Source organism: Pinus tabuliformis, chromosome X (assembly GCF_031772625.1).
Source record: "Pinus tabuliformis cultivar Carrire ecotype Pingquan chromosome X, CPIR1, whole genome shotgun sequence".
Classification (NCBI taxonomy): domain Eukaryota; kingdom Viridiplantae; phylum Streptophyta; class Pinopsida; order Pinales; family Pinaceae; genus Pinus; species Pinus tabuliformis.
This window is the reverse complement of record NC_142308.1, coordinates 287,320,324-287,347,041: the sequence shown is the minus strand read 5'-3', so window position 1 is coordinate 287,347,041 and position 26,718 is coordinate 287,320,324. Positions and strand designations below refer to the sequence as shown.

Sequence of the window (26,718 nt, the reverse complement as noted above, 5' to 3'; positions counted from 1 at the left end):
CTGTTTGTTTAGACTCTCTCCTAGGCAAGTCAATGGGGGGTAGTCCCTAAGGTAAATGAATGAGAAAGCCTGTGGAACACGGGCTTTAGGAGATATTAATTATGGACAACTTTACGAGTTTAAAACAAGCCTCGATGAATTACGATAGATGGACAAGATAAGACATTATTACAAGATATAAATAACTACAGACCAGTGCCTTTTATATTCGAATTAACCATAGATTAAATTAAACAAGTTATCCAAAGAAGACTCATTTATGTGGCAAAGCGATGATCATGAACAATTAATGTAAATGCCCAAAACTTTAACATGCAAGAGATTCCAGATTTAAAATGATCTTCATTTAATGACTCAAATCTAGAACATTTAACTTTCTTTTACAGCCAATATAATTTAAAACATTTATAGCATCTTGACCATAGAGAAATATAAAAAAATGTGTTTAATCACCAAATAACACTAAGGAACTTCAAATTTTAATTTTAATTATTCCTTAGGCAATAACTTCAATGTGAAAAATGAATAAGTAACTCAAAGGGTTAATGAATCGAATTTTTAATGGGCCGTAGGCCACGTTAAATTTTTTAATGTTAAAGCGCAATTCCTTTAATTTACTCTAGTTTATTTCATTTTTAAATTTTAGATTTTTTTTTTAATTTTTAGGATTTTTAATGATTTTTTAATTTTGAGAATTTTAAATTTTTTTAGGATTTTTAAATGTTTTGGATTTTAATAATGTTATGATTTTTTATTTATTTTTTAAATGTTTTAGATTTTTTAAAATTTTTAGAATTTTAAATTAACAAAAAAAAATGTCAAAAAGGTTAATTTTTTAAAAGTTTTTTAAATTTTTAGATTTTTGAAACTTTATATTTTTTTAATCAAAACCATAAAAAAGGTGAAACTAAATGGAATGAAATCAAATAAAAATAACAGTGAATGACTGACCTAAACCTAAAAAAAAAAAATACAAAAACAAAGCTAAATGAAAACTAACGCATATATACAAATGAACATAAAAATCGAATGTATGCGTTTATGGTTTTTTTTTTCCAGCTGCAGGTCGAAGGGCTCGACGACGGACAGGGAGAGGCTGCAAGGAGATAAAATGGCAGTTTGATGCGTATTTTGCAGGTGAAGGCAAGGACACAGAGGTGAATGGAATGTGGGCGGAGGACTGCAGGCTGAAGGACGCGGAAAGAGCAGCGATGGAGCCAGACGGAGCAAGGAAGGAGTATGGCTTGGTGCTATATGCGTTTGCAGGTGATGGAAGCCTTTCGAAATGGACGTGGGAGCTAGAGAATGCGGCTGCTGCAAGGAGAGTTCGGGCAACGTGAAAGGAAGGGCAATCGCAGCGGAATGGAGGAGAAGCGGATAGGAGAGCTAGAAGGGTTTGTAGTGAGGAATGATGGGCAACGTACAAGATTTTCACGCAGGGATACGGACAATGGATAAGAGAGCTGGAAGGGTTTGTAGTGAGGAACGAGGGGAAAACAATGGGCAATGTACAAGATTTTCACGCAGGGATACGGACAACGGATTGAGGGACGCAGTTCGGAAAGATGGTTGCGTGGAGAGAGAGGTAGCTGCGGCTAGGTGTGAGGGGCTGCGAGATGAAGAGAAGCAGCGTGAAAGAGGCAGTAGTGAGGGACGAAAGGAAGGGAAAGCCACGGGTTCTGAGGGTCAATGGACTAGGATATGCCGACTGCGAGGGTTTGATGGTGCAGCGAAGGCAAGGCTTGATGGCTGGAGGAATCCGCGGGTTTTGAAGGCAGCCTTGGAGCTGCAAAAACGCAGGCAAACCCAAAAATTTCCAAATTTAAATTAAAAAAAAAAAAAATTAAATGTGGATAATAACATTTTTTTATTTTTTTTTTAGAATTTTCCAGAAAACCCCAAGCAGCAAAGGAACTGCAACCAGAAACTTAAAATAAACCCAGGAAGATGAATTTCACACCAATGTGTTTTAATGCTTCAAATTTATCAGTGAAACCCCGATGAAATTATTTCCAGATTTAAAAAAATTTAAAACAGTTGGACTGCAAAATTCTTTTGAATAAAATCCCTGCAAAAATGATGTTGATGAACCCAGAGATCCATATCTTACCCTCCAGGGTCTAGATATTACTGCAAAACAATGTAGTAAACTCGTTTCCAAAACCGAGAAATTTGTTTTCCTGATGATACGCCCTCAATGGACTCTACACAGTTTTCTCCTTCAGATTTGTTGCTGCAAGACAACACCCAAACGATATATACAATGACCCAAAAAACTAAAACCCAGAAAACCCAAGTCAGAAAACTGAAAATAATTACAAATCTATGTACATGAATGGCAGATCTATCAGATCTAGGGAGTATGAGTCCAACTCCGCTCCTAGATCTGATAATCTGAGGTTCTCAACAGCTAGATCTATCGATTTAACAAATAAAAACTGAAAAATTTTAAAGTTTAAAGGAGGTGCTAAGCTCAAAATCCTTCATGCATCACCAGTAAAAAATATCTTATGATAAGCCCGGGATCAAATTAAGCTGGGTTCTTCAGAAAACACGAATCGGGAGTTGGCTGGTCCAACTAAAAACTTCCCCGAACGCTCAATGATCTAAAAAATCAAGACTTTCCTACAAAACTCAATTCAACCATTAACATAGCATGAGAAAATGATAATAAAATTCAGATAAATAGAGATACTCAAAACTTAAATTATCATTCAAACCCCAGCGACTGAGCAAGATACCTGTACTCAAATCACTCTTTAGAAAACTATCATCAATGGCTAAAAAGCAATATATGCATGAAAATGACACATCTTACAGTATTTCCACGAAGAGTAACACCAGCAGAAATTAACCCCAAAGTCTTTCTTTATTGCTCATAAAAAGATTACAAGGGAGTTTTTCGCTTAGTACACGATTCAGAGATCGGATGCACTGACTGACCAATGACTTCCTATTTAAAGATAAATCCTCCAACGGCTTTTTCGAGTGATCCTCGTCAAAGCAATCTCGACTGTTGATAAGGATCAAAATTTATTTTAATCTCATCCGTCGAAATTTTAAATTCTTGAGGAAATTCAAAATTTTCAATTAAATGAATTTTAATTAATTCAAAAATTAGATTTTTGAATTAATTTCCTCAAAATTTTGACTTTGACTTAACCCCAGGGACCAAAGGCTTAAAATTTAGCAAAATAATCAATTTACGTTAGTCCCGGGACCTCTTAAAATTTAATTTTGAAGAACCAACGAATTTTACCTTCGGAGAATTTAAATTTACGTAGGACCTAGAATTAATTAAATTTTTGGCTTAGGATTTTAATTAATTTTTGACCAGAAAATTTAATTAATTAACCAATGAGGGGATAAATTATTTTTTCAACCCTCAAGATACTTTACATCATGATTTTTACATTTTTTACATCTCAAGGGGGAAAACCCATTTGCAAAAGACCCTCACAGACTACTCAGTTCTGCAACACAAATATAATCTGGCAGATCAAGCAATTTGTAATAAAATAACCTAACCAAATAGTTATGATTATTCCCAAATCACTTTTACATAGAATCGATCTAGAACACTAGGACTTCCCTAAGATCCTAGTGACAAAATCCATTCCGACGTTGGGGTAAGGCTGAAGGAAAACTCTGCTAACCATCCGAAAATGGATCGATGAGACAAAAAACCTCCCGGAATGTGAATCGTCATCAGAAAAGTAGGTTTACCTAGGTAATTACATATATGACACGGATCTGCTGAGGTTATTTACATTATACACATGCAGACAGAGTTTACATTATAAGATGATGATCAAGCTGATGATGATAGCTGGACGGCAGGAACACATCGATCAGGCACTATCCCTTTTGCGAAAAAAGGGGGTGTACTACTATGGGTCGTTGACACGTAGTGGTCAACACGACCTTTGAATTTTCTAGGTCAAGAAGGCCTCAAAGACAACTTCGCTTGGCACTAAGGCAGCGACAACAACAGCTTCAAAGACTTTATACTTCATTTTGTAAGATAAATGGCTTGTCAAGATGAATTTCAGTAATGAAACATCCCTAGGAACATTCATTCATTATACATGGCCCATACATGAAGCATTCACTATCCAGAAACAAAATTTCCACAACTTCACATAAGAGATGCAACAAATAAGCCCTAGTATAGCGAAATCCCAACAACAATGTATGTGACAAAATTAGAAAGGAAGAATGGCAGTAAAATGTACTTACATCTATTAGAATATATCCAACCATCCAAAAACTTGCCATCAAAAAGCTTCAAGACATATGAAAATTATCCAAAGATCAAAATTCATTTCATTCTCAAAAAAATCGTCCTCCAAGAAGGATAGCAAAAATCTCTAAAGAGATATTAGTTCCAAATCCAAGTGATGATGCTAAAATGAATCCTCATCACTTCTATTTATACACTTCTAATGAGTTTGATTTAGCTACTTGGGCTTACATTAGCCCCTAAAATAAAATAATGTGCAAAACAACTAACTTTTGGTGACAAGCCCACCAAACTAGCTCATAAACAAAAAAATAAGCCTCTTAAGAGGTCGAATGATCAATAATACATGTCGTTGGGCCTTCTAGGAAACCTAATGAAGTCCATAAGTGCCACAATGGTGAATAGGGCTCCCAAAAGTAGTGGACAAAGGGGTTGAACCCTTGTTCTCCAAATAATAAACATGTGGTGCTCTCAATGGGTGTGAGGGCACACAAGTAACCTCATGGGCCTCCAAGTAAGTCGAAGATGCATGTAAACTATTTGCAAGGGCTTAGATGATGGTGTAAGTGATGCCACATCAACATACAAGTCCTGGGTCATCTGCCAAGTGTATGGTACAACTGTGGGGCCGACTGGGCATGGTGTGTGAAAATTTCTAACATGAAATTCTACTGCAGTAACTCATTTATTTCTCCTACTTAAATAAGTTATTTACAAAACACTTCAGTAAACATCAAAATAAATTCTACTGCAGTTGTCACATAATAGCATAGAGAAAATAATAGTGATATACAAGCACAAGAATCAATCACATCAACACAGTTATTTTTGGACAATTGTCCCCAGAAAAACCCAATGTGGGAAAACTGATGCAACAGATGAGGGTTTATTTATTATTCTTTAACAACAATCTCTTTACAAGGAACGATTTTACAGAATATAGAGACACATCTAAGAGAAACACCTGAGACAATTTTTTCCCTTTTCTCTTGAGAAATTCTGACACCCCGAAGACCCTTCAGCTTTCACTGCATCACCCCTGCGTCACTTCTGTGTGAGGCCTGCCACCTCTGCGTGAGGACTGCGTCCCTTGTTGCGCTGTCTCTCTGATCTCCCTCTATGTTATCCCTCTAATGCTCTGTGTCACCTCCTCCTCAGTGTTTGACTAATGCTGATGCCCTCCTCTTCATTCACCTTGCAACTCTCCCTCTGAAATCGAACTCCTTCTCCTTGAGAATCGATTTCCCTCGGGTCATTGAGTATTTGCCCGGTGTGTCTCCAAATGACTCTCAAGTCTTCTCTTATACTTTTCCTGTTGATGATTCAATGACTGAGATTAAGTCCCTAATCAACGACTAAGATTAAAACAGACTTGATCTTCGTCTCTTAGAAACTTTTCACCCATATTTTTATTAATACCCATTAATATTTTTATTTTCCTAAGTTTAGACTTAGGAAACCCATTAAAAATATTAATTATTTTAATAAGTCACAACTCAGGTGGAATTTCTCCAAACGATTTCTAGGTTTTGGAGATCTCATGTATTCTAGCCCCTTCACAAAATTTCGAAGCTAAAGCATATCCGATGCTACCCAAAATCAACACTCCCTCTTAGCAAGGAATATGCTCTAGCAATACTTCTCAACAGAAGTATCACACTAATCCTCGGCATTGGTCCTCTGCACTGCTGATGCTCGGCTTGCTGCCCCTCATCTACTGCGTTGTTGCAACCTGTACTATTGCCCATGACACTGCCACTGTCGTTGCTACATCTGTATTGCAGCTCCCTCTGAATATGCTACATCAAGCTGTCCATAGCACTCCTATTGCTAACTGCTGCACTACAACTCCCTGTACTATCTGCTTCTATTGAAACGGATTCTCAATCATCCCCATCTTCTCCCTACAATAAACAAACTTTGTTCTTCCTAGAGCCTTGGTGAGAATGTATGTCACCTATTCAACTGTCGGGTTATACCGTAATTGTACTGCCCCTCGTTAGACACAGTCTCTGATAAAGTGACACTTGATATCAATGTGCTTCTACCAATCATGAAAAACAGGATTCTCAGAGAGCTTGATGCAACTTTGATTATCACACAAAATATTGGTCACTTCCATCCTTCTCCTAAATAGATTCACAAGCAACTTCCTAAGCCATATGGCTTCACACGATGTTGTGCTAGCTGCCATATATTCAGCTTTAGCTGAGCTCAGAGCTACGGATTTTTGTTTCCTACTACACCAGGAGGTCATTCCTGATCCAATATTGAAACAATACCCAATGGTACTTTTCCGATCTACTGAACTTCCAGCCCAATCTGTGTCAGTGAACCCACTCAGCCTGATGTCATTGCCTCGGGTGTACATTAGTCCATGCTCGATTGTTCCTCGTATATATCTGAGAACATGCTTGGTTGTCGCCCAGTGCACCCTCTTTGGTTCCACCATGAACTGACTGAGGGTGTTGACAGCGTAATAAATATCTAGTTTGGTATTGACCAGATATATCAAGGACCCTATGAGCTGCCTGTACAAGGTGGGATTGACTTCTTTATCTTCAGATGCATCAATCTTCTTCCAATTGGTAATCATTGGAGTAGCCATAGGTCTACAGTCCTGCATTCTGAACCTTTTCAGAATTTCTGTAGCATATCTCCCTTGTCCAAGGAAAATTCCATCCTTCTGCTGCCAAACTTCCAACCCCAGAAAATAATGCATCCGCCCCAAATCCTTCATGTCAAATTCTGTAGCTAGGTTTTCCTTGCAATCTTTGATGAGCCTAGATGAACCTGTTAGAAAAAGATCATCCACATATAACACCAGAATTAGAGGCTCATTCTCTACAATTAGATAGTAGAGGTTGGGATCTGCGTCACTCTTGACGAATCCCATCTTCTGCAAGTAACCATCAATTCAACCATACCATGCTCTAGGCGCCTGTTTAAGCCCATACAAGGCTTTCTTCAACCTGCATACATGATATTTCTTCTCATGTGTCTCAAAACCCTCTAGTTGTTCAATGTATACTTCTTCTTCTATCACCCCATTCAAGAACGCAGTCTTGACGTCCATCTGGTGAATCTCCCACCCCATCTATGCTGCAAGGGATATCATGGATCTAATAGAAGTATACCTGGCTACTGGGGTGAAGGTCTCTTCGTAGTCTATCCCTTCCTTCTGAGCATACCCCTTAGCCACAAACCTGGCTTTGTATTTTTCCACACTGCCATCTGCAGCATATTTGATCTTGTAGATCCATCTCGAACCTACAACTGACCTGTCTTGAGGCCTAGGCACCACTTCCTAGACATCATTGACCATAATGGAACTATATTCCTCCACCATAGCATCTATCCATACTTGATGCTGAACGGCCTCCTGAAAACTAGAGGGTTCTTCAACCTGAGCCACCAAGGCTTGGTACCTATCTGGTTGTCTACACTCCCTTTTCTCATTCCTAGGAGCTCCAACGAAATCCTCTGCATCTTGTAGTATCTATCGAAGTTCCCGGCTTGTTCTTCCACTAGTAGTGGGTAGATCTATTTGCTCCTCCTCTTCCTGAGACTCCACCTGTTGTGATACCTCTAGAATTTTGTCTTTAGGAGAAATACTGGTGCTGGTTTCTGCTGGTTGAAGTGGTTGGACCAATGGATCATCCTTTGACTGCTCTTCGGAAGGCATTTCTCGGGATTTCCTGAAAGCTTTGTCCTCCATGAACTTTACATCCCGTCGAACTACGATCTTCCTATTTCCCGGAAGATAGACTCTATATGCCTTAGCATTCTCGCTATATCCCACTAGATATCCTTTTTCTGCAGTTTGATCCAATTTCTTCCTCTTTTCTTCGGGTATATGGCAATATGCCAAACTCCCAAATATTCTGAAATGACTCACCTCAGGCTTCTTACCGGTGAAGACACTCTTCAGAGTAATCTTACCCAATGCCCTGTGAGGAGTCCTCTTTTGGACATACACTGTTGTGCTGCATGCTTCTGCCCATAGAAATTTGGGCATATCCGGATCATACAACATCACCCTTGCTGCTTCAACAATAGTCCTGTTCTTCCTCTCTGCTACTCCATTATGCTTCGGATTATAGGGAGTTGTCCATTCTCTTCTGATGCCTTCCCTTGCGCAGAAATTAGTGAAGTCCTTATCAATGTATTCTCCACCATTGTCTGAGCGCAACACTTTTATCCTCTTTCCTGTCAGATTCTCAACCAAAGCCTTAAACTCTTTGAATCAATCAAAAATCTCGTCCTTGGTTTTTAGAAAGTAGATCCAAGTCTTTCTAGAATGGTCATCAATGAAGGTGACGAAGTATTCAACACCACTAAGAGCTTTTGTGGACATGGGTCCGCAAATATCTGAGTGTATCAATCCCAGAACACTCTTAGCCCTACTATTACTTCTGGAATAAGTTGCTTTGGCATACTTGCCTAGTGCACATCCTCTGCATACATCGTCTTGTTTGGTACTCAACTCTGGAACTCCTGTGACGGTTCTTCCGAGAATTCTTAGAGCCCCATGGTGCAAGTGTCCCATCCTCCTGTGCCATAGTTCATTCAAATACTTTTCCCCACTACTGCCTATCAGTGCCATTGGAGATTCTAGCTGTAACTTATACAACCTGTTACTTCTGACTCCAATTTGGGCCTTCTTTTTCCAACTCGGATGTTTGACATGTACTTTCTTCCCAATGAAGAAAACATCATAGCCCTTGTTTTGTAACTGATATACAGAGAGTAAATTCATCCCCAATCCTGGCACATGCAGCAAATTGGTCTCTTGAAGCCGAGCCCCTGCTTCTATTTGAAAGACTATAGTGTTTCTCCCTATGGGGGTACACTTTGACTTGTTTCCCATGGTGATTTGGAAGTTCATTTGTTCTTCCTGATAGCTCGAAAAACGTTCACGTATTCTTGTCATGTGCGTAGAGGCTTCATTGTCAATATACCAAACCTCAAATGAAGCAGAACTTACTAAGCAAGCGACTTCCTCTTCCAGTCTGGAAGCTAACATAGAATAGTCATGATCCATATTCTTCGTGCTTTCCTCTTTCCCAGGAGAATTGCATGAGTCCTTTTGAGTTGCTGCCCCAGCATCATGCTCCTGACTCATCGCAGATTCTCTAATCCTGTTGCCCGATCTCTGCTCTGATACCATGTGAAAATTTCTAACACGAAATTCTACTCCAGTAACTGATTTATTTTTCCTACTTAAATAAGTTATTTACAAAACCCTTTAGTAAACATCAAAATAAAATTTTACTGCAGTTGTCACATAATAGCATAAAGAAAATAACAGTGATATACAAGCACAAGAATCAATCACATCAACACAGTTATTTTTGGACAATTGTCCTCGGAAACACCCAATGCAGAAAAACCGGTGCAACAAATGAGGGTTTATTTATTATTCTTCAGCAACCATCTCTTTACAAGGAACGATTTTACAGAATATAGAGACACATCTGAGAGAAACACTTGAGACAATTTTTCCCTTTGCTCTGGAGAAATTCTAAAACCTCGGAGACCCTTCAGCCTTCACCGTGTCACCCCTGCATCACTTCTGCATGAGGCTAGCAACCTCTGCACTTCTGCGTGAGGCCTACGAGAGAACTGCGTCCCTTGCTGCGCTGCCTCTCTGAGCTAACAAGTAGTCTTAGAAACTTCAACATGGTATCAAAGGGTGGTTGCAAATCACAGGAGAACCGAGGAAATTAGCCGAGCGGAGCAACAGTGGCAGAAAACACCTGTCCCGAGAGACAGAAGTTGTTCCTAGCAGAGTAAACATCGAAGGAAGGGTGATGCAGTGCCTGCGTCATCAAGGGTGAGCCAGGAAGAGGCAACGTAGAGGTTGAGGGAGGCAAGAGCAGACTCACGCAGAGGCTAGGAGAGCTGACACAGTTGGCTGAGGAGGTTGATTTGCTGGTGCCAGGGTTGTGCAGAGCCTAGGAGCTCTCACCTTCATATTGCTAGGGTTTTAGAACGCTGCGGGTACATTGCAGAGTGGAGCTAGTGAGGTACTGTAGTCAGAACAGTACCTGACAGGGCAAGGCCAAGGAGGAGGGAGTTGCTACTGAGGGTTTCTAGCCGAGAAATCCGGATCAACGGTGCCGTTGCACAGACGATCAGAGTAGGGGGGATCTCGACATCAGCAGAAGGATTTCCAGGAGGGAAATAGAGACTCAAAAGGAGTCACATCGAGAACTTCCAGGAGGGAAATAGAAGAGCAGCATGGCACTACACAGAGTAAGAGACCAGGACAGACTGGATGGAGCCTCAAACTTCGCAGTCTGGAAGGCCAGAATCTTATCCGTACTTGACAAAAATCGTGTCAAGCACTTCGCCTTGAGGACGATAGCTATCCCAGTTGACCCATCTAATAACGACAAGTACGAGGAGGCAATGGCGAGGGCCAAGAGCATCATCCTTGATGGGGTCAAGGACCATGTAGTACCACACATAGCCGAGAAGGAAACGACATATGAGATGTGGGAGGCCCTAAAGAAATTGTACCAGCATACTTCTGTGCATAGAAGAATGCTACTATACAATCAGATGAGATCATACCAGATGAAGAAGGGAGAACCGATCGACACCTTCCTTGGCGGACTGATTGAGATCCGAGATCAGTTGACTTCCATTGGGGCCACGCCCGATCAGGAGTTGATGGTGAGGATAGCCTTGAATGCAGTCAAAGAAGACTGGGAAGTATTTGTCCAGAGTATGCTGGGCAGAGGGACCCTTCCACCTTGGGATGAGATGTGGGCGGATTTTCGCCAAGAAGAGATCAGACAGTAGACAAATGTAGGAAGCAGTAGTAAGGGGATATGAGTCAAAAAGGAGGAGGAAGATGTTGCCTTAGAATCTAAGGGAAAGCAAGAAAAACGAAAGAAGAAGGATCTCTTCAAGATCAAGTGCTTCTACTGTGGGGAGTTGGGTCATTATGCGACCTAGTGTCCAAGGAAGAAGAGTAAGGGAGAGTCTCCCGAGACTAAGGCAGTGCCAACAAGGGTAGAGAAGGAAGTGGAGACAGACAATGACTGTGCCATGAGTGCACATGCACCACTTGAGCGGAAGTGGGGAGACATCGCGCTGTAGTCAGATGGACTACAGGCGATGAGGGGCAGGATCCTCGAGGTACCCAGCCTCTTGGATTGGATCTTGCTACGAGAGCCCCGAAGAGGAGTAGCAGGACTGGCGGATGTGGGTAGAGATGGATCCGGATGAAGCAACAGAGAGAGCTACAGTACAGAATTCCCAGGACAGCGCAAGGCTAGCAGGCTGCAGCAGTGCGAGAGGCACAAGAGTGTTGCACCAGTGCAGGATGGCATAGAGAGGTGTGCAACGGTGCGAGATGCAGGGAGTTGTTGCAGTAGTGCAGAGGTTAGAGAGGGAGCACTTGTCAACGGTAGAGGGAGCTTCAGCATCAGGAGGGTCTCTAGCCCGACAGACAGGTCAGAGTTAGGAGATTAGTTACTTACTTCTCAGTAACTGAGTTGCAGTGCAGCAGTGGGCAGCATGATGCAACATGATGAGAGGAGATGTAGTGCAGATGCAGCAGTGGGCAACATGATGCAACATGATGAGAGGAGATGTAGTGCAGATGTAGCAGTGGCAATGGCAGAGCCATGGGCAGCAGCATGGATGCAGAGGGAGCTATCGTACAAATGCAGTAGTGGCAGTGATAGAACCATGGGCAGCAGTATAGGATATAGCAGTGCAGAGGATGGTGGGCAGTAGGCCTAGCATTAGCACAGGGACCGATGCCGGATGATCAGAGTAATACTCAGTGAGGAGTATTGCTAGAGCACAGTCCTCGCTAAGAGGGAGTGTTGATTTGTGGTAGCATCGGATGTGCTCTAGCCACAAAATTTGGTGGAGAGGTTGGGGCACATGAGATCTCCAATACCCAGAAAGGGTTTGGGCAGATTCTAAACATTTTAGGAGATATTAAAATAATTAATATTTTTAATGGAGCCCCTAAGTCTAAACTTAGGGAAATTAAAATATTAATGTGGATTAATATGAAACTGTGTTAAAATGGCCCAAAAGACATGGATCAAGCCAGATCTAATATTAGTCATCGATCAGGGACTTACTCTCGGCCGTAGATATGTCAACGAGAAAAGTATAAGAGGAGGCTTGAGGGTCACTTGGAGATTACACCAGATGATCAGTCATTCTATTCTCTAGAGCGGGGTTTGCTAAGAGAGATAGAATCAGTTATCGGAGTTGCAGTTGAGGGGCATTGAGTACAGATAGACAGAGAGGCAGAGATAGTGCCGAGAGATCAGCACAGGAGCTAGAGGGAGTGACGCAGTAGAAGGCAAGGCTCACGCAGGGCAACGCAAAGGCAACCAGGAGCTGCGCAGTGCTTCAGAGAGGCCAACGTTGCTGACGCAAAGGGCCAGAAGGTTGACGCAGGCCTATTCAGGGTGACGCAGGGCCAACGCTGAGCAGAGAGAGACTGACGCAGTCTAGAGAGGCAGACGCTGGGGTTTTTGGGGCAGATTGGCGCTGAGGAGTTGTCAGAGAGTTTATCTGGGGTTTCAGTCGAGACATTTGTCTCAGACTGAGAGGTACCACTGCCAAGGGCATTCTCTGTTGGGTAAGCTGGATTTGGCACCCAGATTATACTCTGAAATTGCTTAATAAGAAAAACCTCAGATAGTTGCACCAGTTTTCCCACATTGGGTTTTTCCGAGGACATTGGTCCAAAAATAACGGTGTCATTTTGTGTGCTTGTTTTTGTTTCCTTCAGTTGATGATCTATAATATGTTGAGCATGCACTAGTGTTTATTTTCAGTATTTACATTGTAAATAACTTGTTAAGTAACGAAACAAGTAGGTTGGAATAAATCAGTAAAGTGCATGGAGGGTTTCTAACTGGTAGTCTTAGAAACTTCAACAGACATTTGGTAATTGAATATTGTAGTTTGCTTATCATGGACACTTTTGGGCATGGATTAATGGGGGGATTCAGTGGAAAGAATGGGTTAGGTCTGTGCCCTTGTCCCCTAACTGTTGAAAAATGCAACTAGGTTCAGTGTTCATTTGATGTATTTGAGTCATCATAAAATTTACTTGTCAAAAGAATAAAGAAAATAACTTTTATTATTGTAACAATGACTTATTAAAGCATTAGTTTCATGCTTGGGTCATTATTATATTAGTCAAATTTCCCATTGTGGACTCTTAAGATTAATATTGAGTTTATAGAGTCATTGTATATTCAAAGAGACCCTTCTTGGGCTTTTGAATCATGTAAAAAGGTTTAGTATTGAGTCAAATATGATTTATGTATCCTCCACACCAAGTCGGCCTAAGGACACCAATTCGACCTCCCTTGAAGCCTATAAATAGAAGCAAGTCGAATTCATTTGGAGCATCTCATCTCAAGCTAGTTCGATATCTCTAAGGAAGCTGGAGAAGTGCGAAGTGGGTCAAAAGAAGTTGAAGGAAGTGCGAGTTGGGTGGAGTCTAAGGAGAAGAAGAAATTGAACTTTTGGTGCCTCTCTTTGTTTCGTGCCCTAGTTTGGGAGATCGAAGTCTTCCAAGTTTCGCTGATGCTGGAAGCTGCCTAATGCCGGAAGCTACTACATAGTCGAAGTTGTTGGAAAAGAGGTCAAAGATCTGGGAGGCTGACTTGGTGTGGAGGGAAGGTTTGGTCTTTGTCTAGGGTGAAGAGTCTCAAAGAATACTATTGAAAGGAAGAGAATTTTGACTGGGTTTTCCCCTCGAAGGGGGTTTTGCCCTGGCATAGTGCCTACATCTTGTGTCTCTTATTTTGTGATCTTCATACAAACATAATATGGTAATTGCATGATGAAAGATAAGATAATAAAGAAGTAAAAGAAAACAACATAAATCACATGTAATTATCAAAAAAGGAGAATCAAACCCTAATCTATTTGCATTGATTTTCCAACATGGTATCAAAGCTAAGGTCAGGAAAAGTTGAAGATCACTTTGTTGGCATGGATTCTCCCTCTTTGATGAACTACATAAGAATGGGTATCAACACTGCTAGAAGCTGGATCAAGAAGGTCATCCATTACTTATTCAACAAGGTCAAAAGTCAAGGATTCTTGGCTACTCTTACAGGTTCTCTTAATGATGACAATGCATGGATCATTGATAGTGGAGCATCAAGATACATGATAGGAGAAAGTAAACAACTTCATACACTATCAAAGGAACCATCTTCTCATGCAGTGGAATTGGGTGACAACAAAATCTATGTTGTTAGAGGCCTGGGATCAACATCATTGAAGCTGGAAAATGGATCGAAGCTGCATCTCAACAACATTCTATATGTTCCAGGTTTGAAAAAGAATTTGCTTTCTATTTCTTGCTTAGAAGATAAAGGGGAAAGAGTTGCTTTTGTTGATGGAAAAGTATTGGTTTGGGGAAAATACTCTAGCATTGATAAAGCTAGGGTTATTGGAGTTCGTGAAGGAAGCCTTTATAGAGTCATTACACCACCTCCTCAAGCTTTGGTTCATATGGAAATCGGTCCCATTAAACTATGGCATAGGAGGTATGGTCATCTACATTATCAGGTCATCCCTACTCTTAATCAAAGTGTTCATGGTATCCCCAATATGAAGTTAGATCATGAAGGTGTGTGAAAAGGATGCTCTTTGGGAAAACATACAAGAAAACCATTTTCGAATAGTGAAGCTAGGTCTAAGGAGATAGACCTCATCCATTCTGATGTGTGTGGACCCATGTCTGACAAATCACTTGGAGGTCATCTCTACTATGTGACATTCATTGATGACCATTCTAGAAAGACTTGGCTCTACCTTCTCAAAACAAAAGATGAAGTATTTGATAAGTTCAAGGAGTTTAGGTCCTGTTACCGCTCAAACTAGTAGGGGACATAAGGGGAATCCCTAAAGGGCAAATGCTAGGCCAAAGGCAACAAATGGAGACTTAGCCTACTGTCACCTCAGCGAAGACTCCCTTCTATTTACGAACTTTCACTGATGGGAGGAGACCCGATATGTATTAGAGTCACAAATGAATGATAAGTCAATGGATATGAGTGACCCAAACTAACCCTTTCCCAAAAAGGTTTGAAAGATGGAGCTTGCTTGCACACTAAGCAAGGTAGTATAGATTCTAGGGAAAAAAAGGGAGGATTTTGGGGGAGTAGGTGTATGGGAATAGGCTTTGAAAGGAGTTCCCCACCCTAAAATCCTTGTTAGAATTGGTATCTTGGATGGTTCTTGAAGAATGATCCTTTGAAGGAGCAAGACCACATGGGGACAAGTGGACCCAGTCTAGGGTACAAGGAAGGTATGAAACAATCAATGATATTATTACCTTGGACAAGGTGGGAAGGATCAAAGAAATTATTTTCACTCAATGATGTTGCTTTGACCCTGAGAAGCGCTAACCTTGGGAATGGCAGGGCAAGTTTTGGTCCCGGAGTTAGGGCTTGGCTTTTCTCCCAACTCCACTGTTGGAATGTCTTCAAATTTGGAGGAGGGCTAGAGGAGAGGCCAACGCAGGAGATCTTATGAGATTGAATGTTTTAGTAGCTAACTTGTCGGGAAATTGATGCCCTAGGCACCCCAATGTGGCTAGACTTGGGAGAAGGTGAAGGAATAAGAGTTTTGGTGACCACCCTTGGTAGATTAGTGCCTTAATCCTTGGGAGAATGGATTCTATGTTGATTATGTGTAAGATTTCTTGGTTCCTAGTCAAGGAAGCCTCAAAATTACTTCACAAGCCCTTTAGGTCAAGTGAAAACAATCTTGTTGTTTTTATACTTTAAATGCACAAGAGGAATGGCTTATCAAGGTCAAAATTTTACCCCTATGAGATTTCGCTCACACTACATGGCCCATACAAGGAGAGAAAGTTATAATAGAGACAATCCCACAATATTAAGTAATGATTTGCATGCAACAATTAGCCCTAAAACAACAAAAATCCCAATCCAGCATATATGACAAAAGTAATAAGAATAACATCAAAAATTTTGTAATTACGTGCAGTAGAGTATATCCAACCATTCACAAATGACAATAAAGAAGCTCCAAGAGAAGATAGACCAATAACCATACATCAAAATTCATCCATATATACTCCAATTCATCCTCTAGAAAAAAGTGTGAAATTCTCTAAGGAAGAGAGAGATCCAATCCAAAGTGATGATGAGAAATGATCTCATCTCACTTGTATTTATACACATCTTAGGGGTTCGAATTAGCCTCCTTGGCCTACATAAACCCCAAAAATAAAATAATATTCTAATAATACAACTTTTGGTGACAAGCCCACCAAACTAGCTCATAAATGCTATGTTACTAGGATTCAAATTCGAATACGGATACAGATATGGATACGGATCCGGATCTGGATCTGCTAGTTTTTTGAAAATCCAGGATCTGGATACGACAAGGATACGTCACATACAAAAACATAAAATATAATAATATTTTAAAAAATTTTAAAAACACTTTAGAGTTCAAAAATCAAATACTCCATGAAACCATCAAACACTTTTAGAACTGAAACCATTAGATATATTATAAATATGAAGACTGAAACACTGAAATGATGCATACTCCCTCATACAAAGTAACAAAAAGGATCATAATATCATAAATGATAATAGTAAATACATTTACATATCCTCAAATGGATCTATATCTTCTGTATATTGCAACTCTACATCATGAATAGATGATGGGGGTCTTGGAATGTAGGAAGTTGCATCAGTAGGCTGGACTGGTGGTGGAACAATACCCTCAAGTAGGTTGAGGTGAGTCATGGCATTTAGTGTCAGGTTCAAGTCAAAGAACTCAGGCTCCACATCCCACATCCTGCTCAGACCTTTTTCATACTCTGGTTCAACATGTGATAGAAGACGAAGGTTGGAATGAACATACACAAGATCCTCATCTTGATTCGCTTCATTGATGGATGAAGCCATATGTACTCCAATTCCTCTTAGCTAATGAGGAACTAGCAACCTATGATAACAACCTAGTGGCTAGAGTAGAGAGGTGAATGCTATCCCGAGCATGGAAGCCCCAACAAGCAATCGGATCAAGATGCCCTCGATCGTCCATAACTACTGGATCTGATAAGCTACCAGTACATTGTACAAACCCTCCAAATTCTTGGTGGACTTTCATTGCAACTCCCATATCTCTATAAATTTTCCTCAACGTTGTCTTGTATCTTTGTACCACTTCGGAATCCTTGTTTGGCGTTGTTCTACCAGCTAAAGACAAAATTTTGGAATGATAGTATTTAGAGTGCAATGCATATGTCAAAAGGTGTAATGGTGTGGTCATTTTGTTCCACCTTTCTATAACTATGTCCTTCACTAAATAATAGAATATTTCGTAAGAGTCATTTTCACTTGCCCTGATAATTTCCCTTATCCTCTTCAACATACTATCAATGTTTTCATAAACTTCCCCCAAGCAAGGTGTATTTGTATCAAATGCCCTGATCAAGATCAAGATTGGTTCAGTGAACCGTAGAAGGTATTGGACCTTGTCCCACCATGCATCATCAAGAATGATGGACTTGATTTTTTGCCCTCTATTAGAAGTGGAAGTCTTCTATGATTCCCAAAGAGGGTCAATGACCATTGCTTGTAATGCTTGTCTCACCTCCACAAGCCTCTTTATGACAAGAGTGTGGGAGGCAAAACGAGTTTCAGCAACCTATAAGTTTCAAAATGACAAAGTCAAATCTCAAATGAGAAATCATTTGTAGTTAAAATTAAGAATTTCCAATACAAATTTGAAATAATTTTATTTAAAAAAATAGTACCTTCAATAGCTTCAACTTTGCAAAACCTCGATATATGGCCTGAGACATTGAATGATTGGTTATGAACATTTGGATTTCTTTTGCTGCTACATATATTTCATTAATCCATTCAATCTCACCAATCTTGGCAAGCATAAGGTTCAATGAATGTATTGCACATGAGTCCAAAAAATGTGATCTTATCGACCCTCCACAATCAAACCTACAGCTTTACAAACTTGTGCATTGTCCGTAATGACTTGAACAACATTATGTGGCCCCACACTTTCTATTGCATAAATAAGAATTGTGGATATGAAAGATTCATCTTTCTCTATTCCACTGCAATCAACAACCTTCAAAAACATTGCTCTTTGGGGGCATACTGCAACAACATTAATTAATGGGTGGTTTCGTTGGTCTCTCCATCCATCAGAATGATGGACACCCTTGTTTCTGCGCATTTATCCCGGATTGTTTGTAGCTGTCTATCCACGGATTGTCTCTCTGATGCCAACAAAGTAGTGCGGATTTTTTCATATCCAAGGCTTTTGTACCCTTTTGGTGCTTCATTAATTGCCTTAATCATTTGTTGCCAATAAGGGAAACACACCATATTGAATGCTAGCCCATTTGCATAGATGCAATGAGCTAAATGTTCATCGACTATGTCTCTACCTTGATTATTGAAACACGTTTCAAGAGGGCCTAGAGTGGGCCTTTTATTAGTTGTAGCAGCAGGCCTAGGTGGCAATGGAGGCCTAGTTGTAGAGCTTTGCACAGGGTGTTTTCCTTTCGCAAGCTTCCTGTCAGCAACTTCTTGTAAAGATGCATGGAATTTCATTTTTTCAGGACTCAAACCTTGGCCAAGTTTGCCATTTGCATCTTTTGGCCCAATGCATACTTGCACCCTTGTGTTAGTTTGACCAGTGAAATGGGCCTTCACTTTAGTATATGAGCCATTTTTTATATATTGGCATTCATTGCACTTCCATTTAAACGAACCACCTCCGAGATTTTTTCCAATAATCTCCACATATTGCCATAGAGGAGATTTTGGCTCTGTTTTGATGATTTCCCCTTCACTATGCTCATGTTGTGATGGTTCCATAATGATAATGGTCTATAGGTTACTGCATATAAAATTCAAATTATAATATATTATCAATAAACAATTAAAAATTAAAATACACAATTAATTTATTAAATACATAAAAATTAAAATACATTAAAATTTAAAAAGAAATTTTATTGAAGAAAAAGATAAAAATTGGAAAGGGGAATTAAAAAGTGTGCTAAATAATCTTTAGGCATCTATGATCTTTCATCTCTACTTATGTTATTATATAATATATACATGCTAGAGATGACAAATATAACTTTATAAAGATATATAATATATATTATGGAGAGAACAATAAAATTATAAATGCCTAATGGAGAGAATATATACAAACAAAACATGATAAATAATTAGAACAATAAATGCCTAATGGAGAGTAATGGAGTGTATATGATATTAATATATATTGGATCAAGGTCAAGATATATAATATGGAGAAAATATATACAATATGGATAGAACAATAATTTAATAAACAACAAAGTTCAATCTACTAATAAGTAATAAACGACAATTTAATAGTTTATTAATAAAGTAGTATGGAGAGAACAATAATACATAATTTAATATTTTATGATTTATTTTTAAAAATGGCACTATGGAGAGAACGACTATTGGGCCTTGGCAACGAAAAACAAAAACAAAAAATATAGTATTTACATTTGTGGGTTTACCTTTGTCAGTTGAGCGGCAATGAAGGCTTCAGCTGAGCGTTCCTGGCGGTGGTTGAGCGTTCCTCTCACAACGCAGGCTGGCGGCAACGACTGAGCGACGGCTCTGTTCCGATCGACGTCGGCTTCCTCGACGACTCTGTCGTTGTGCACAGTCTTTTTGTTCCAACCGGCGACAACTTCCAACTTCTTATCATTGTGCTCACGAGTTCCAACCTGCAGTCTTGTTGTTCCTCACGACTCCCGACTCACGAGTTCCAACCTCCAAGGACTGCGTTGTTGTGTGAAGCAGGGGCCTAGGTCAATATTTAACAGTTGTTGCATTATTGTGTGAAGCAGGGGGATATTCGATGAGAGTGCTGACAAAGGGGAGGGACCACAAGTTAATAAAGTTAAAAGTTAAAACCTAAAACGAAAATAACCTAAAGCGACAATCAACTTTTCTCAAATGACTTCAACCCATTTCGACAGTTCCGGCAACTTGCCAAATTGGCTCGGTATTCGTTTTGTCTGAGAATGAGACGTTTCATAAAACCGCAAATCTGCAGGCATCCGTATTTAAGCCGTATTTTGGCGAATCCGGATCTAGATCTAGTTCAGATCCGCGGAACCGCCAATCTTCACCCTTCCTATGCTGAATCCAGCAACATAGCATAAATGAAAAGATAAGCCTCTCAAGAGGTCAAATAATAATCTATGCATGTCATAGGGCCCTCTAAGAGGCCTAATGAGGTCCATGGGTGTCATAATGAAGAGAAGGATCCTCAAAAGCAGTGGACAAAGGGGTGGCCCCTTGTAATAACCTGTGGTGCTCCAAATGACATTTGGGGGCACACAAGTGTCCTCATAGGTCTCCAAACCAATCGAAAATGTCTGTAGGTCTCCCTCAAGGGCATCGTGGAAGTCCTGGATCCTCTGCCAAGTGTATGGTGTAGATCTGGGGCCGACTAGGCATGATGGATCAAGTGCATCCTCCTTGTCTAATAAGTGAACCACGAGCAATCTCTGAATGGCTGTGGGGATCCATGGAGTGCAATCTGTTGTTGTGGAGGCCCATGGCTCTCAACGCTCACCCTACATGTGCCAATGTAGCCCTTTGGAGGATTAGGACCCCGTATAGGGAGACCAAACCCCAAATGGAAATCATCTGCAATTCTGCATAAGATCCAATGTGTCCCTAGCCTTCCAGTACAACAAGTCATTAGAGAAATCGAGTAAATGAGCTTACCTAATCATGGACCACAGGTGGGGACTTCATAATGGCCTTCCCTTCCATAATGGGCTTCGGGATGTGTCAATGTCTCCTAAACTCCAAATGGGGTTAACCAAGCATCCTATTAGGTGGTTTCTACTTCTAAAGGGGATAATATAGTCAAGGTACATCCGTCAAAAGGTGGTGGCATGTGGCAGATAGGTGAATGAAGTAGGGAATGAGAAGGGGCAGCCCTGGGTCACATGCTAGGGTACAAGGGTAGCTAACAAGAGGGAAGCCCACACTTGGGTTTCTAATGTGTAGGAGGGAGCAATCGTGGTACATGAGGTGCCCCAACCTTGATTTTTCCACCCTTCTTTTATGCCTTTTGCCTTTTTATGATTTTCTTTGATTAACTACTCGGGGCTGAAAGGGTTAGAGCATGATGTATAAGATATAGCAGTGAATTTCCCCCTTTAAGGTGGGGCGGTTCATCGCTCACTAGGGGTTGGGACAACCATGGGTTCCTATATGATGAAGAAGGCTCATAGAACCTGAAGGAACTAGGGTGATGGCCATTATGATGGGGTAGAGCTCATGTGTTCGCTTTTCCCCACGTGCTAAATGTTTTTGTCCCGACCATCTTTTGCATTTTGTGGTACTTTTCCTGTTGAATGTGGCCCATTATGCTTTTAACTTTCTTTTCAACTGCATCAACCTCTATGCTTCATTCTAAGCCATGGCCCAAGGTGTGGGCAAGGGGAAGGGGCAAGCTAACCCTATGTGGACCCAATGGAGGAATGTGGACCCAGGTGGGAAAAATGATGGATGGGGTAATAATGAGTGGAAAGAGGGTAATATAAGCGGATAAGGGAGCGGGACCACGCAACCAAAATCGAGGTTTCTCGTGAAATACCATCCCTGAAACCAAATGGTCAGTAAAAGAGATCCCACGGGACTAGAATCCAAGGTTAATTCCTAAAATGGGTCTAGGGGACAGAAGCACAAACCTAGCCCATCCTTTCTGCCGAATCCCCCCATTAATCCATGCCTAGAAGTGTCCATGATAAACAAACCACAATACTCAATTTCAAAATGACAAGGCATACCTTTAGATTCGGGAGGTCCACCTTCAAACATACGATCATGGCAGATGGGCGAGGGACCACATGGCTAGCTCAGGTGGCAGAGAAATGGCACAATGAGCTAGTTGATGGCTGCAAGGGGCTACTTGCTGCCGGTTGAGGACCATCTTGGAGAAATTTTTTCTCCGAGGGATATTACCCACAAAATGGTGGGTAACAAGTCCGAAGTGGAAACCCTAACCGAAAGAAAGATAAAAACTCTAAGGTCTAACAATGGTGGGGAATACACTTCTAAGGAATTGATTGCATATTGTAAGGAAGCAAGTATTAAGAGGGAGCTCATTGTTCCCTATAATCTCGAACAAAATGGATTGGCCAAAAGAAAGAATAGGTCAATTGAAGAAGGCATTTGAACTATGCTCCTTGATCAAGACCTACCAAAATTCTTATGGGGAGAAGCAGCAATGACAGCCGTATACATTCAAAATAGAAGTCCTCATAAGAGTCTTGATAATACTACACCCGAAGAAGTATTCACCAGAAAGAAGTAGAGTGTGGATCACCTCCGAATCTTTGGAAGTCCAACATATATCCATGTTCCAAAGGACAAGCGAAAGAAGTTCGACTCTACAAGTATCAAGGGAATATTCGTTGGATATAGTCTCTCCTCAAAAGCATATAGAATCTACATAAAGGAAGGAAGACACATTGAAGTAAGTAAGGATGTCATATTCGATGAAAATCAAGCATACATGAAATCAAAGGATATTCTTATTGATTCTAATGGCGAAGAATATTTGAAGAAGAAGAAGTTCATCATGAAAACCCTACTACAAATCAAGAAGAAGAATAAGGACCAAGTGAGCCTATTTAATCGATGGTCATTCCAACCACAAGGAAAAGGCCAAATTGGTTAAAAGCTACATTAGAAGACGCTGAAGGACATGAAGCTGCGAAAGGAACCTTCAAGGAAAGTAAGAGACCGAAGATATATTATGGTTATGCTGCATACATGACGAAGTTGATTGAAGTCGAACCATCTACATTCAAGGAAGCTGCGCATCAAGAGGTTTAGAAGAAAACAATGCAGGAAGAATATCACTCCATCATGAAAAATGGGGTTTGGGAAATTGTCCCTAGACCTAGTGACAAATCATTTGTCACATCCAATTGGATCTATAAGATCAAGCATGCTGTAGATGGAAGTATAGACAAGTACAAAGCAAGATTCGTTGCAAGCGGTTTATATCAAAAGGAAGGCATTGATTATGAAGAAACCTTTGCACCCACAGCGACGTACACTACCATTAGATCTTTGGTTTCACTGGCTACTATAATGGGTTGGACTATCCATCAAATGGATGTGAAGACCACATTATAAATGAGACCATTGATGAGGAAGTGTATATCGAACAACCCGAAGGATTTGAAGTTGATAGCAGGGGCTCTCATGTTTGTAGACTTAAGAAGGTCCTATATGGTTTGAAACAAGCACCTAGGGCATGGTATGCAAGGATGGATGTATGTCTACTTAGAATTGAGTTCGTGAAGAGTTTCGTTGATCTGAATCTCTACATCAAGGTCGTGAATAATGAGTCCGTCATTATTCTACTATATGTGGATGATCTATTCATCACAGGTGTAAAGCAAATAATTCAAGAATGCAATAAGATGTTGGCAGCTGAATTAGAAATGAAGGATCTAGGACTAATGCACTATTACCTGTGTCTAGAAGTATTGCAGAGACCTGGGGAGATATATTTGGGGCAAGGAAAGTACATCATCAAGTTATTGCAAAAATTTGGGATGATGGATTCCAAGCCAATGACTACTCCTATGATCACAAACCTCAAGAAGTTGAGGGGCTCTAACTCTAGTCTCGTGGATCCTACCTCCTATCGACAGTTGGTAGGTTCCCTGATGTATTTGGGGAATACTAGGCCAAATATATGTTTTGCAGTAAACATTCTTAGTCAGTTTCAGTTGGAGCCCCGTCATGATCACTAGCTAGCTGCCAAATATATATTGAGGTATCTTTGTGGCATTATACAACACTCCCTAAAGTATGATAGTAAGGAAATCAAGCTAATTGACTTCACAGACTCTGATTGGGGTGGCAGTGAGACCGATGAAAGGAGCACTACCGGAGGATGTTTTAGTCTGGGAGCTGCTATGATATCATGGATGAGTAGGAAGCAAGATCCCATTGCTTTAAGTAGTGCTGAGGCAGAATATGTGGATGCATGTGAAGTAGAAAAGGAGGTTGTTTGGTTAAGGAAGCTTCTAACATATTTGTTCGAGAATTCTTTGGGTCCTACTGTGATTAATTGAGACAATTAAAGTTGTATCAAGATGTCTGGAGATCCCGCGTTTCATGCTAGGACGAAACATATCAACAATAAGTTCCACTTTGTTAGGACTTGGTGCAGGATGGGATCGTGAAGTTGGAGTATGTCTCGACAGATGAACAGGTAGCATACATACTAACAAAGGCTCTTCCTAATAAGAAGTTTGAATATCTAGAGAACTTGCTTGGTTTGGTGGATATTGCAGATTGTATTGATGATAAGAAGGTGGAAGAGATTTGTTGAGGCTTTGTGAGTGAAACATTGCTTGGGAGGACATTTGTTGATGTCTAGGTCCCAAAGTTGGAAAGGTGGTGTTGGTCTTTGAGCTCTGACACGCACCTGGATTTTTGGGTTGATGGTTAGCAAGTAAGTCTGATCGTATCTAGAGAGGCTGAAAGCTTGAGTCCATCTTAGTCCCACTTGGATAGATTTCCTTATTTAGGAATCTAATCCATGGCATTGCGGTGCCTAAATTGTTGAGAGACCAATGGATAGTTGCCCTGGTCAGGAATCTAGTCCATGTCATTGTGATGCCGAAATTGATGAGAGACCAATGGATAGATTGCCCTGGTCAGGAATCTAGTCCACGGCATTGCGGTGCCTAAAGTTCTTCATTGTTCATATAGTTTGAGATCTTCCATTGTATTTGTATATTATGAATACTTACCTAGTTAAGAGGGAGTGTTGAAAAAAGTAACTAGGTTCGATCTTCATTTAATGTATTTGAGTCATCATGAAATGTACTTGTCAAAAGAATAAAAAAAATAATTTTTATTATTGTAACAATGACTTAATAAAGCATGGGTTTCATGCTTGGGTTATCATTATATTAGTCAAAGTTCCCATTGTGCACTCCTAGGATTAATATTGAGTTTATAGAGTCAATTGTATATTCAAAGAGGCCCTTCTTTGGCTTTTGAATCATGTAAAAAGGTTTAGTGTTGAGTCAAATATGATTTATGTATCCTCCACACCAAGTCGGCCTGGAAGAGATCACGTTGGCCTAAAGCCACCAATTTGACCTCCCTTGAAGCCTATAAATAGAAGCAAGTCGAATTCGTTTGGAGCATCTCATCTCAAGCTAGTTCGATATCTCTAAGGAAGTTGGAGAAGTGCGAAGTGGGTCAAAAGAAGCTGAAGGAAGTGTGAGTTGGGTGGAGTCTATGGAGAAGAAGAAAATCGAACTTTTGGTGTCTCTCTCTTTGTTTCGTGCCCTAGTTTGGGAGATCGATGTCTTCCAAGTATCGCTGATGCCGAAAGCTGCCTGATGCGGGAAGATGCTACATAGTCGAAGTTGCTAGAAAAGAGGTCGAAGATCTAGGAGACTGACTTGGTGTGGAGGGAAGGTTTGGTCTTTGTCTAGAGTGAAGAGTCTCAAAGAATACTATTGAATGGAAGAGAACTTTCACTGGGTTTTCCCCTTGAGGGGGGTTTTAACCTGGCATAGTGCCTACATCACGTCTCTCTTGTTTTGTGATCTTCATACAAACATAATATGGTAATTTCTTGATGAAAGATAAGATAATAAAGTAAAAGAAGCCAACATAACTCACATGTAATTATCAAGAAAGGAGAATCAAACCCTAATCTATTTGCATTGATTTTCCAACACTAGCCCCCTTTTGGATATTAACCTTGCATCCTAGTCCCGTGGGATCTCTTTTACTGACCATTTGGCTTTTGGGATGGTATTTCATGTGAAACCTTGATTTTGGTCCTCTTATATTACTCTCTTTCCACTCATTACTACCCCATTCATAATTTCTCCCACCTGGGTCCACATAGGGTTAGCTTGCCCCTTCCCCTTGCCCACACCTTGGGTCATGGCCTGGAATGAAGCCTGGAGGTTGATGCTGCTAAAAAGAAAGATAAAAGCATATTTGGCCACATTCAACAGGAAAATGTACCACAAAATGCAAAAGATGGTCAGGACAAACACATTTAGCACGTGGGCAAAAGCCAATACATGAGCTCTACTCCATCCTCATGGCCATCACCCTGGTTCCTATAAGTTCTACGAACGTCCTTCATCATATAGGAACCCTTGATTGTCCCAACCCCTGGTTGGAAATGAATCGCCCTACCTTTAAAGGGGGTATTCACTGTTATATCTTATACATCATGTTCTTACCCCTTGAGCCCTAAGCAGTTAATCAAAGAAAATCATAAAAAGACAGAAAGAATATAAAGAAGGGTGGAAAAATCAAAGCCGAGTCACCTCATGTACCACGATTGCTCCCTCCTATACATTATAAACCCAA

General features: G+C 40.5%; 1 protein-coding gene across 7 annotated transcripts in view; it reads right to left on the bottom strand.

Moving 5' to 3' along the window:
• Nucleotides 1-26,718, bottom strand: part of LOC149139528 (uncharacterized) — a 107,414-nt gene that overhangs the window by 8,905 nt on the left and 71,791 nt on the right. The window lies entirely within an intron of this gene.